Here is a 12,352-nt window from a genome sequence, read left to right as displayed (position 1 = left end):
GACAATTGGACAACGCTTGACTCGAATTGCCACTAAACGTACTAAGATATAGTTTGACAATTGAAGCAAGCCATTTGACTACCCTTTGTTCACTTGTGAGGTTATAAACTACATAAGACTTCAACAATATATAATAACTAAATGCCAATACATATTTATTCAATAAGATGCCTTCCCAAATACCATGAGCAGTATATTACCAAATCTCCCATTAACAAAAGTTCAATTTCAATGGTACATTCATCACAAATTTGTAAAAACTCTGCTAAGATAAATTGTTGCAGAGAATATAAGACAAATAAAAAAATATTTTAATATACATTACCAAGATGTTCTCATTTTACATTAACTGCTGAACATGAGTACACTCGTATTCTTTTTAACAATATCTTCATAATATCTCTCTAGTGCTCAATACTCAATAAATTGCAAAAAATAACCTTACAAATAAAAATAAAAAAATTAAAACATCAAGCATAAATAAGATCAATTAACTTTTTATAAAACAGATTTAACTTGTGTTCTCTCAAACCATGCTTTCCACCACTTCATTGTATGCTTTCGACATCTATCACACAAAGCCTGCACAAAAAAGACACCAAATAACCCACATCTCATCAGCAAAATGACATGAAGAGATGAATAAAATAACTAAATTTCACATAGCATAAATCAACCGACAGCACTAAAAGCATATAGTCATTGATTCCATGATCAAATTTGACAGTAAAATAAGAGGTTTCAGGACACTTTAATAGATAATAGATAAATGGTAATATACATGATAGCATAGTAGGTAAATCCATACCATAATAGTAAAGGTAAAGTTGTCATCTAGAAAGGAAAAAGGAAATTATATTTTTTAAGATAGCAGCCACCTTTTAAGCATAAGGACAACACTTACATTTGTCATCACAAAATTTCTTGAAAGGTTTCTCCACATTTGAGTCTACACATACAAAGTTAGGGATCACAATTTAGAGATTGTGTTCATGACTCAATCAACGAATAATGGCATGTATCAAATTAATTAACTATAATAATTAGACTATGTAATGAAGAAGAGACACACGGTATAGCTGAGATTGATTATTAATTTCTCTGCTATTTATAACAGCTTTTGATTCAATAGTGAAACAACACTGCTATATAATGGCATTATTTTTCAAGTACTATACTAAATATCTATGTTTTAGACCAAAAAACGAAGAGAAAAGACAATGTTGGTAACAAAACTAAGACGACAATGTCAATAACAATGTTGACAGTATTTTAATATACATTACCACACCATAGTTGAATATGCATTACCATAAGAAGGCAATGACAAGTATATATGTCTACCACAATGTTCTGATTTTACATTAACTGTTCAAAATCTACACAATGTTCTCATTTTACATTAACTGCTCAACATGAACTTGTTTTATTTACTTTTGAATCGGCAAAATTTATTACCACACAGCCAAGGCAAACAGGGCAAGGGAGAGAAAAAAAATACAAAGATACAGTTGACACAAGTGAACAGAACCAAGACAACAAACACAGGCTACACAAAAAAAACTAAAAAGCCCCAAACATAATTCCCAAAACAACAGCACCAATCAAAACACCACCAAGGGCTTGAACATCCCACCCAATTTGCTCAAAACCAAAGCCATCACCACCCGAAAAAGTTCCAGCCAGACCCGCAAAACTGAAACCAGAAACAACCGAAACCAGCAACAACATACAACAGAAGAAAATAACCATCATCTGAGAAAACAATCTCCATGGTACCAACTCCATTCATAAAACATACACAGGGGACACCTTTAAGCGGCTCAAATACTCAATCTTATTCAACGCACACCCTTTCAAATACTCAAACGGAATAGCCAAATTTGGGGGAGTAATCATGTGAACACCAAACCAAGAGAACACCTTTTGCCAAACTCTAGCAACCAAGAGATTACTCATTCTTATTAACAAATAAAATTCTTCCTACCTTTCTTATTTATCAAATGTTTATGTCCCTCCTTGATGCTAAACTTTTTTAGACTACTCAAATCACCTATGCTAGATGTATGCATAAACCAGTCTTTTTGGTCATGAGTACACTCATTCTTATTCACAATATCTTCATAATATCTCTCTAGTGCTCAATACTTAATAAATTGTAGAAAAAAACTCTTACAAATAACATCAAGCGTAAGATCAATTAACTTTTTGTGTGTTCTCTAAAATCATGCTTTTCACCACTTCCTTGTATGCTTTCTACGTCTATCACATACACCCAGTACAAATAAATCGAACATCAATAATAAAAGCTTATAGTCGTTGGTTCCATGATCAAAGTTGACAAAACACGTATAAAAAGGAACCAATCAGAGCAATGTGAAATCTCCAAAAGTTAGGGAGTAAATCAATAACAAAACATGCATATCATGTCACACAACCAACCCCATCATAATTACTGCAAGAAAAAGGAGAAACATGGTGAAAGTGTTGCAAGACAGATAGGCCAAACCTTGATAGAATATTCCAAATCATATACCAGCTTTTTAATTGTGCCTTCAGGCTTGTATTGTGCCAGAGTATAGTCCATGTCAAATCCCACACCAAAAATGCTCTTCATATTCAATGACCGGTTACAATATATATGTTCTAGAAAGATATAGTCCAAGGGATGGAGATAGACCTCATAATGAGCTCATGCCCATATCATAAAGCATTCAAAGAAGCATGAAATAGATGATTCAACCAAGACTGCAGGTGGAAGAAGTTAGAAGGGAAACCTATCAATTTTAGAAAGAAAAAAAAAATAGATGAACAATAAGAGCAAGAAATCAATCACAGTGATGAAAATGAACACCAATTTCTTTCCCCGCCACAGCTCCGTCACTTTCTCTGTTATTTCCTTCTCAGTGATGGATAGGGTGGTGCCGTAAGTCTAAGTTCTTAAAGGTTTGTAGTAATCACATAATTCTAATATAAAAGGCTTGCAAATCTAAAGAGTGTATTTTATTCGCAGCTTGTTAAGAGATTGATATTGATTGATATATAATGCTAAAATCATACACATAGCCATTGATGCGTCAAATAGACTCCTTGAGTATGTGCAGGGAACACATGATCTGTCAAAATTAGTGCATAAGAAATATTGATCTAACCTTTACTTGTTGAGCTCTTCTTTTAAAATGAAACATGCCTTCATCACAAATTAGTTTGAAAACTGTTAATGTCTTTAAGATATGTAGAAGAGTTAAAAAATTCACCTTCAAGCACTGCAAAGTGGCTCTATTATATAGACATTTGGTGTCTCTCCAATATAAACTTGATGAAATTAATGAGAAAAAATTATCATCTTTCCATGAGAGAGAGAACAGTATAACAAACTGTTGGAGTAAACCCTAATAGCCAATCTATATTGATTGGGTTTGGCTTTGTATCATGATATTGATATAAATATATATATTGTGAAAATATAAATTAAAAGGCATTTCTTTATTGATTTTGTTTCAAAATAATGAAGTCCCTAGAATAGTTAGTCCGTTTAATGGAACATTAAGTATAACTTAATTGTGAGACCCCGTTAAACATAAGGAAACTATTCTAAAAGTATCCGTAGTCAAGCTTTATTGAGAAGTGGGATATCATTAAAGCATAGAGACTATTATGTGGGTAGACTGATGATCACATCTCACAGATCATGGATAAAGAGTTATCAAGTCTTCACATAGATATAAATATTAGGAGTAATATTTATATTGGATTGACCCGCCGTGAGAATACTACATAGTAAGTTATGCAATTGTCATAAGATATTCTCACAATGATAATAGTGTATATCGCTCTTGGACCTGAAACCACTATGATCCCTAGATGTGGACTCAAGTGCTTTGTTGCCATTCTAACGTTGTCTGTAAAAGGATAACCATAACGTTGGTTGATGGGTACTTGATGAAGCATGCTGAGGGACATGAGTGTCCTAGATGGGATTTGTCCCTCCTCATAAACAGGAGATATATCTTTAGGCCTCTTGATGAAATATGACTGTAAAACTGCATGGCCATGCCGAACTAAGTTAATATAAGATATTGGACTTATTCGTTATTCAGTATATTTCGGAATCAAGAAATATAAACATTGATCTATACAAGGGTGACAATATCTATGCCTTGGGATCAATAGAGATATCGAGACAAAGGAGTAATTGTACACATAAGTATTATCATGGAAAGGTTTCGTCAGATCACTTGACATTCTTGTCACTTGGGTAGCAATGATGTGTTGCTAGATACCGCTCATTGTTTATAATATTAAATATTAGATTTAATATTATTGCCAACCTGACTAGAACCTATAGGGTCACACACAAAGAACAGTCAAAAGAGAAATATATAAGTATGACTTATATAAGGGGTGCGTTTAGTAAATAACGCTAATTAGTTAGCAAAATTACTAAACTCGTTGTTGGGCTTACTGAAGCCCAATAGTGACTTATGACTTGCAGAGCACACTAGAAGTTCTATAAATAGAACTCTGGTGCTGAAGTTTTTGGTTACACGTTTTTGAAGCAACCCTTTTCTTCTCTGCACTTCCAATTCATTGGCTAGCACCGAGTTTTGGAGGAGCACTGTTCGTGTGGACTTGCTAGAGGCTTTGCTGCTTGCTGCTTTGCTTAGCTGTGATCGTGATTCAGAACAGAAACTATCGAGGTAACAATCGTATCACTGATTCATGTCAAATTCGTAATGATCCAAGGAAAGAAAATCGAAATTCTTCTTCTTCTTCTTCTTCTTCTTCCGCTGTGTATGATATCTTTCGATTTTCCTTCACAAACAAAAGGCAAATATTTTTCTCATGGACATTTTCTCAAACACCTACAATGCAGTTTATCCCTACTATTGATTCTAGCCCTACTAAAGCACCCACCCCTCAAAATCAAGTAGTTTAACAACTAAAACTGACATTGGGATAACAAATCACAAAATTTTAACAGCTTGACATATAAACTTGCAAAGGGAACAAATAATTTTACCTCACAAAATCTGCAGAGAATGGTAATATTATACACAAAAGCTGATTATAAAAAAGAAACATAGGGAAGATAGAAATTTACCAAGAATTGATGTGGTAGATGCTTCAAACGAATAAAAGAATAGCAAGAACAAACCAGCAAGAACACAAAAATTAGAATAAACAAAAAGACAGCAATAAAAAAATAATGGAGAAGTTGACGTTAAACTTACCCTATCCTTAATTCTCCACGAGTCCATCCCATGAACAATGTCAGCCAACATATCTCCATTGCAATAGCAAAACTCACTGCCAAAACAAAATTCTGGAAACGAATTTGATTGTGAAAGAAAAATGAATGCACACAACCATTAAATATAGCATCAGCACCACACAGAACAATATCATGACAAAACGGCAATCAGGCACCACCAACAACAAAACAAAACTGCAATCAACAAAAGAAGACAAAACCCATATAAAATGAAAGGAAAAACCAACCCCACCACAGAGAAATTATGGACCCGAATTAAAGTACTGCCGGAAATTTTTCAAGTACCGGACCCATTATCTGACAAATCCAACTACAATCTCTGCAAAATCCGTATTAACATCGGGAACGCGCGAGAAATCCATACAAAGAAGTCTTCTTCGAGCAGCTTTCAAATTATAATCCACAAACCGACATAAATCCCCAAATTAATACAGCCATTGAAGAGTTGGATCTAGCGCAAATAAACCCTCCTACAGGACGATGTCCCAAAGTAAATCCCTGCACAATCCACATAAACAACAGTAACGCGCAATCAAGGTCTGCAAAGAAGTCTTCTGATAGCAGCTTTCGGATAATTTCACAAAAAAACGACGGGAAAGAAGAAAAGAAAGACCCACCACAAAGCAGCTTTTGAATTATCCACCACAAAGCGACGGAAAACCAGATCTCGAAGGGGCCATGGAGGTTCTGGATCTAGCGCAAAGAACCCTTTCTACAGGATGCTGCGTTTGGAACAGGGAAGCTCGCTATGTTAAGATTATAGATAAAGATAACTCGTGGACTATACGTGGTGATAGATCGTGGATGCATATTTAACTGGAATATTGCATATTTGAATACCTTTTTTTTTTTTTTTTTCTTTTTTACCATGTTAAGTGAATTTGTGGAGTCCGTCTACCGAATTTTTTTATACAATAAAATCAACGATTAAACTCTTTTACTTGAAGCAGCTGAATTTTTTGATAACTTCTTCTCTTCGCCAACTATTTGGAAAAAGAATACTCTGATTCGTGAAAGAGGAGCGTGGGTAAGGATTTATGGTGCACCTTTGCATGCATGTAATGTCGATTTTTTTAAATTATGTGTTTATGATTGTGGCCGTCTGTTGAGATTGGATGATTACACAATGGACAAAGAACGATTTGATTTTGCGCATGTATTAATTCCGACGTCATCTTTGGATATAATTAAATTTGATGCAAAGGTGATGGTGGATGACTCACTCTTTGATCTTAAATTTAAACTTGGTGCTTGCTTGGGTGACGATGAAGAGTCACAAGTTGATGAAGAGATGGGACTTGATGGGGTTCACGATGACTTGGAAGCTGGTGGGGATGTTGATAACTTGCTGCACCACCTTTCGGAGGAATGGAAGAAGGAGAATTCTGAAAATTATGCACATTCTCCTCAAATGGAACAAGAAGATGTTTCGGTGGCAGTTAAGATGCCAAGGCCTGTTACGGTGTCTCAAGCTTCTCCCTCAGCCTCCATTAAATCTATAGGGGATGGAGCTGGATTGGTTCCTCCTGTGGTAATTGTTTTGGCTGAAGCAGGTGCTCTCAATCAGGGCCGTTCCAACGAATTTGGAGGCTCGGTGCCGGAAGTAAAATGAGGCTCGTTCATACAATGTGTTTTGGAAAGGGGAAAACGCTAATTTTTTTTTGAAACTGCATATATTTCAAGTGCCAAGCACCAGGAGTGCACTAAATGGCAAACTGTTACAACAGATAAAATAAGGTGCCCAGCCTACTATACCAAAGCAAACAGCGGCAAAGGACACAGCAGAAAAAAAGGCCAGCAACAGGAAAGAAACCAAAAAGCCATACACCAAAAGAAAAATAAACAAAATCCCTCCCAAAATACCGAAACAGCAACAGCAAAGCATGCTACAACAGCATAGGAACTGGTATGTTAGTGGGGGGTACTAGGCTGTAAATATTTTTTGGAGGCCCATACCTTGGGGAGGCCTGGTGCTATAGCGCTGCTTGCACCCCCCAGGGTCCGGCCCTGCTCTCAATAAACCTGAAGGCAGCGTTAATAATAGTGGAGGTTCTAATGTTTTTGTGAATCGCCATTTTCCTAGTGGTGATAAGCGTGTGGTGAAGCGAACTTCTTCCTGTCCTCCAGGCAGAGTTCGGTATGTTAAAGCGGGTCCATGGAGTTTGGAGTGGGTTAATAGACATAAGAGTGCTAGTATTGGTGATGGTTTACATGCAGCACCAAGTGGTTCGAAGAAAACTATTTCGGTGCACCAAAAATTACTAAGAAGAAAGGTGGTGGTTCTTTGCATCATAGTGCACAACGCTTAAAGCGTATTGCGATACTCTCTGATGAAGATCGAAAGAAGGTTCTCCGTGCTTTGCGTAAGACTTATAGACGACGAAAGGCGGTGGTTGAGGTATCCAAAGAAAATGTAAATTCGAATAATGGTTCTACAGAAAGTGGCTCTCAGGCGTCTGTCAATAATGATTGGACTAATTGGTTGGTGCTTCATGGTAATGACAAGGTAAAATCCGATGATGTTCGAGGGATAGGAAAGACGGTGGGGCTGAGTTTCAAAGGAGACAAGAATAATATGTTTGATGAGTTGTCAGGGGTAGGAAGAAAAAATAATGAGGGAGAGGGGAAAAGGAAGTAGGCCAACCTTGGTGTGAGGAGGGGGGGTTATCGATAGGGTGGTGTTGTGGTTGTCATGAAGATTATTTCCAGGAATGTTCGGGGTTTGGGTGGGTTTGAAAAGAGAAGGGAGGTGAATTATCTAGTGAAGGAAAAATGTCTGTTTATTTTATGTATTCAAGAAACAAAGTTGTCTGTTTTTGATGCTATGGTGTGTAAATCTATTTGGTCTGATACATCAGTTGAGTATTATTATCAACCTTCGATTGGTGTTTCTGGAGGGTTAGTTACGCTTTGGGATAGTAAGGAGGTTGAGGTGTGGTCCACTCTTTTCTTTGAGCACGTTTTAGGAATCCAAGGTCGATTTGTGAAGACTGGTGAAATGTTCACTTTATTTAATGTTTATGCCCCATGTGATTCTAATCGACAACAGGTTCTTTGGCATAATTTGTCTGTTCGTATGACTTCTTTGCATGATCAAAATGTTTATATGTGTGTGGTGATTTTAACGTCATGCGCAAGTTGGAGGAACGCAGAAGCGTGGGAAGTTCTGTTATACAAGCAGGTAGCGCTCATTTTAATAAGTTGATAGCTGATAATTGTTTGGTTGATTTACCTCTCCGGGGTCGTAACTTCACGTGGTACCGGGGGATGGGAGGTCTATGAGCCGTATTGATCGGTTTTTGTTATCAGAAAGGTGGTGTCTGACGTGGCCAAATGGTTTTCAGTTGGCTTTGTTGCGTGATTTGTCTGATCATTGTCCGCTTCTACTTTGTATTGACGATGAAAATTGGGGGCCTAAACCTATTCGTATGTTAAAATGTTGGGAGAACTTCACAGGGTATCATTCTTTTGTTCGTGATAAATGGAACTCTTTCCAGTTGGAAGGGTGGGGTGGCTATGTTTTGAAAGAGAAGTTGAGATTGATCAAAATAGCGTTAAAAGAGTGGCATCAGTGTCACGCTAAAAATCTTCCAGCTAGGATTCATTCTCTAAAGGATAGAATTTCAGCCATTGAGGTCAAGGGCGAGACATCTGTTTTGTTGGATGATGAAATTGAAGAGCTTCATGGTTTTTCAGAGGAGTTGTTTTCTTTGGCTCGGATCAATTCTAGCATTTGTTGGCAACAGTCACGGCTGCAATGATTAAGTGAATGGGATGCGAACTCTAAATTTTTTCACGGTATTATGTCTAGTCGGAGGCGTCGGAATGCTATACCATTTTTTCTTGTGAATGGGGTGCTGGTGGAAGGGGTTGATAATGTTCATTCTGCTGTGTACTCTCATTTTTCTACTCATTTCCAGTCACATACAACACCTCGGCCTAGTATGGATGGATTGCACTTCCGTTCCTTATCTTGTCATGAAGGGACCAGTTTGATAAAACCTTTCTCAATGGAGGAGATAAAGGCAGCAATGTGGGATTACGATAACTATAAATGTCCGGGTCCTGATGGAATTACTTTTGGTTTTATTAAAGATTTTTGGGATATTTTGAAGGAGGATGTGAAGCGATTTTTGGTGGAATTTCATAAAAATGGAAAGTTGACTAAAGGAATAAACAATACTTTTATTGCGCTTATTCCGAAGGTCGATAATCCTCAACGCCTAAATGAGTTTCGTCCCATTTCTTTGGTCGGCTGTATGTATAAAATTTTGGCGAAGGTGCTCGCTAATAGGCTTCGATTGGTAATTGGGTCGGTAATTTCTGAATCTCAGTCAGCTTTTGTCAAAGGTCGCCAGATTCTTGATGGGATTTTAGTGGCAAACGAGGTTGTTGATGAAGCTCAGAAGTGTAAGAAAGAGCTCATTCTTTTCATGGTTGATTTTGAGAAAGCATATGACTCCATTGATTGGTCCTATTTAGATGAAGTGATGTTGAAAATGGGGTTTCCGACTCTTTGGCGCAAGTGGATTAAGGAATGTGTTGGGACGGCCTCAACATCGGTTTTAGTAAATGGGTCTCCAACAGATGAGTTTTATTTGGGTAGGGGATTGAGGCAAGGTGACCCCCTTTTGCCCTTTTTGTTTCTTTTAGCTGCAGAGGGGTTTCATGTGTTGATGGAATCTTTGTCGGTGAATGATCTGTTTTTTGGTTACAAGGTGGGAAGTAATTATTCAGTAGTGGTTTCTCACCTCCAGTTTGCAGATGATACCTTAATTATGGGTGAGAAATCGTGGGCTAATATTAGAGCTATGAGAGCCATCCTCTTGCTATTCGAAGACCTCTCTGGTTTAAAGGTGAACTTTTTGAAGAGCCTATTGGTGGGGTTGAACGTACATGGGTCTTGGTTATCTGAAGTTGCGTCAGTCCTGAATTGTAAGGTTGGTTTTATACCGTTTATGTATCTTGGGCTGCCTATTGGGGGTAACGCTCGTCGATTGGTGTTTTATGACCCTTTCATTCATCGGTTAAACTCTAGACTGTCGGGTTGGAGATCGCGGTATTTATCTTTGGGTGGCCGTCTGGTTCTGCTGAAGTTTGTCCTGTCATCTCTGCCTGTTTATGCTCTTTCTTTTTTCAAAGCTCCATCAGGTATCATCTCCTCTGTTGAATCTATTTTTAATATTTTTTGGGGGGGGGGGGAGTGTAGACCACATGAAGATTATTTGGGTTGACTGGAAAACTATTTGTCAGAGTTAGGAGGTTGGTGGATTGGGGGTAAGGAGAATTAGGGAGTTTAATTGTGCTTTGTTAGGGAAGTGGTGTGGGCGGTTGTTGGTGGATAGATATAGTTTGTGGTTTAGGGTGTTGGTGCACGTTATGGTGTGGAGGATGGCAGAGTGTGCGCGGGAGGTCGTGATGGTTCTGTTTGGTGGAGGGATATTTGTTCCTTGCATGTGGACGGCTGGTTTCATAACCATGTCAGTCGTTCCGTGGGCGATGGCAAAAATACCCTCTTTTGGACGGATGTTTGGGTGGGTAGAGTGTCGTTACGGGATAGATTTCATAGATTATTTGAGTTGTCATTGGTGAAGGGGGGGGGGGGGGCTCGGTGTTTGATATGTGTGCTGTAGGGTGGGGGAATGGGGGGGCGGCTTGGTCTTGGCGTCGTAGGTTGTTCACTTGGGAGGAGGAGATGCTAGGGGAACTTAGGATTTTACTTCAAAATGTTTCTTTGCAGGCTATTAGTGTCGATAGATGGTTATGGAGTTTGGAAACTTCTTCCATTTACACAGTTCATAGCGCTTACAATTTTTTGAATTCTCGGTCCCCTATGGAGATTGTAGTTCTTGTTCCTGATCTTTAGCATAAGGATGTTCCTTTGAAGGTGGTATTGTTCGCGTGGCATCTATTTTGTGACAGGCTATCTACAAAGGATAATTTGTTTCGACGGCGAGTTATTGGTACCGAATCGCAAATTTGTGTTGGAGGGTGTGGCCAAGTTGAAACTTCATCTCATTTATTTTTACATTGTAGTTCATTTGGCTCTGTTTGGAATTATATTTTTCAGTGGTTAGGTGTGTCTGCGGTCATGCCCGAGGTCATGGTTGATCACTTTTTTCAGTTTAGTTATATTGGTGGCATTGGTAGGTTGCGAAGATCGATATTACAGGTTATCTGGTTTGCAACAGCGTGAGAAATTTGGAAAGAGAGAAATAATAGAATTTTTAATGCTCAGGAATGCCCTATTATGCAGGTGGTGGACAAGATTAAGTTGTTAACCTTCAGGTGGTTGAAGACGAAATTCCCTTTACTTCCCTTCAATTATCATGGCTGGTGGCTTAGTCCGTTTACTATTCTAGGCATTGGCTAAATATTGTTTATTTCTCTAGTTTAGCTTTTGGTGGGTTCAGGTTGTTGCCTTGTAAATTCTGTAAATATCTCTAACACTTTGGTTTCGTTTCTTGGTGTTTCCTCCTTCGCACATCTTGTGCTACGAGGGCCTTTTATCGTGGTAATATAATTCATTTTAGCTTCTTCAAAAAAAAAAAACTTTGTTTAAGAGTTTAAATTTTTATCACTTGAATTAAATTATTGTACTATGAATTTATATTCTTTTTATCTCACTTTGTGGGTTTATTACCTTTTGTCAAGTTTTTTAAAAAACGGGGCGTTATTGCGAAAATGGCCGTTACAAAATTGTATAGGCAAGGGACAATACCGTTTTTGCTCAATTTAATAGTGGGAAGGAAAATCACACAAAAACGTTGTGACATAATGCTGTTACGGCCGTGATACTATGTTACTGCCGAGATCGACCGTTACAGCTGCGAAAAAAGAACAATTACCAGATTTTGGTCATCCCCTCTTCTTTATCTACAGTTCATTACTCCTTCAATTCCTAGGTCTCTCCTCCACCACGGACTCTCTTAATTTTTGTGTTGTTATGTAAGTGTTACATAGATAAAATTAGATTTTAGAGAGAAATATGAATATTGTTGTGTGAATTTGGACTTTAGAGATGACATTTTTTATGTTTATGAATTTGTGGTTCCATGCTTCAATAATGTGACATCG

General features: G+C 37.8%; 1 long non-coding RNA gene across 3 annotated transcripts; it reads right to left on the bottom strand.

The window, feature by feature from the left end:
- Window positions 1-290: 290 nt before the first annotated feature.
- LOC146938969 (uncharacterized) lies at window positions 291-3,256 on the bottom strand. 3 transcript variants are annotated; one of them, XR_015031466.1, is made up of 3 exons: window positions 2,510-3,256; window positions 905-949; window positions 291-582 (listed from the first exon to the last, which is right to left on the bottom strand). It is a non-coding gene; the product is annotated as an uncharacterized LOC146938969 (long non-coding RNA). The 3 variants fall into 3 exon arrangements; XR_015031465.1 differs by having other exon boundaries at window positions 905-3,256; XR_015031467.1 differs by having other exon boundaries at window positions 291-949; window positions 2,177-3,256.
- Between the last annotated feature and the right edge of the window lie 9,096 nt (window positions 3,257-12,352).

The sequence above is a fragment of the Medicago sativa genome, chromosome 3 (assembly GCF_051527215.1).
Source record: "Medicago sativa cultivar Bolivia chromosome 3, Bolivia_mono, whole genome shotgun sequence".
In the NCBI taxonomy this organism is placed as follows: domain Eukaryota; kingdom Viridiplantae; phylum Streptophyta; class Magnoliopsida; order Fabales; family Fabaceae; genus Medicago; species Medicago sativa.
The sequence above is the reverse complement of the archived record's forward strand: the minus strand, read 5'-3'. Positions and strand labels throughout refer to the sequence as shown.